Here is a 1,468-nt window from a genome sequence, read left to right on the forward strand (position 1 = left end):
ATGATTTGTTGAATGTAAAACTGATGATCTGTCCTGTAAACTTTCACTCAATCCACAATAAAAACCTTAAAGAAAAAACAGCCCAGAATGATATTCATAGTGAACCCAGATGAGCAATTTTACAACCTAAGGCAGTTTGCTGGTGGTTGTTTCGACAAGACTACAAATCTTGTAGATGATGTATCATGTCTCCCGACAACCCCCACTCCAGTTCCTTTTTTTAAGCTGTTTTATAATAGATATTACTTCATTGACTGAGCAGTTCTGTGTTTTTTTTTCTTTCTTTCTTTCTTTCTTTTAATTAAAAAACAAGTTTATTGAACTTAATTGCTGTTATTTCTAGATTCTCCAATATAGTGGTGGTGGTGGTTGTGTACTGTCAAGTTGGTTCTGGCTCATAGCAGCCCTGTGTAGGGTTTCCAGAGCAATACATCTTTACAGGAGCAAAAAGCCTCATCTTCTGCAGAGTATCTGGTGGACTTGAACAGCTAAACTTGTGACTAGCAATATAGATCAATCTATTTTAAATTTTGCTTTTAAATTCTGTCTCAACACTGAGACTCTGGAAAGCAGCACCTCTGTACTCACTTAGTCCATGCATGGCACTCCAACTGTCCATACTAAAGGCAATGTGGACCCGCCTCCACCACTGCTCATGGTCATCTTGCTATGGCACTTTTGTGGGGGCTGCCCTGGGAGTTGGCCAAGGCTGTGGCTGGGGGCCGCGTGCTGGTGGTGGGCACGAGTGACATCGGCTGCAAACTCCTCAAGAATCGCATGCTTACTGGCTTCTCCTACACCGATTTGATTGATCTGGATACTATTGATGTCAGCAACCTCAACAGGCAGTATTTGTTTCAAAAGAAACATGTTGGAGGATCAAAGGCTCTGGTTGCCAAAGAAAGTGTACTGCAGTTTTACCCGAAAGCTAATATCACAGCTTATCATGACAGCATCATGAGCCCCAACTATAATGTGGAATTTTTCCAACAGTTTATATTGGTTATGAATGCTTTGGATTACAGAGCTGCCCGCAACCACTTCAATAGGATGTGTCTAGCAGTTGATGTACCGCTTACTGAGAGTGGAACTGCTGGGTATCTTGGACAAGAGACTATTATCAAAAAGGGCATAACCGAGTGTTAGGAATGTCATCCTAAACCAACACAGAGAACTTTTCCTGGCTGTAAAATTCATAACACATCTTCAAAACCTATTCATTGCATCGTTTGGGCAAAAAAATTGTCCAACCAGTTGTTTAGGGAAGAAGATGCTGATCAAGAAGTATCTCCCAACAGAAGACACAAATAACACGCATTAGAGATCACATGGATGATGTCACAATGGAACCAAAGGAAATCAAAAGGATAATAACAGAATACTATGAAGAGTTGTACTCCAACAAATTTGGAAACTTAGAAGAGATGGATATGTTTTTAGATAAACATGACCTACCTAAACTTACACA

General features: G+C 40.3%; 1 pseudogene; it reads left to right on the top strand.

Annotated features, from left to right (window-relative positions):
* Window positions 1-669: 669 nt before the first annotated feature.
* The window catches only part of LOC102840315, a 5,257-nt pseudogene continuing 4,458 nt past the window's right edge, over window positions 670-1,468 (top strand).

The sequence above is a fragment of the Chrysochloris asiatica genome, unplaced genomic scaffold, assembly GCF_000296735.1.
Source record: "Chrysochloris asiatica unplaced genomic scaffold, ChrAsi1.0 scaffold00607, whole genome shotgun sequence".
Lineage (NCBI taxonomy): Eukaryota > Metazoa > Chordata > Mammalia > Afrosoricida > Chrysochloridae > Chrysochloris > Chrysochloris asiatica.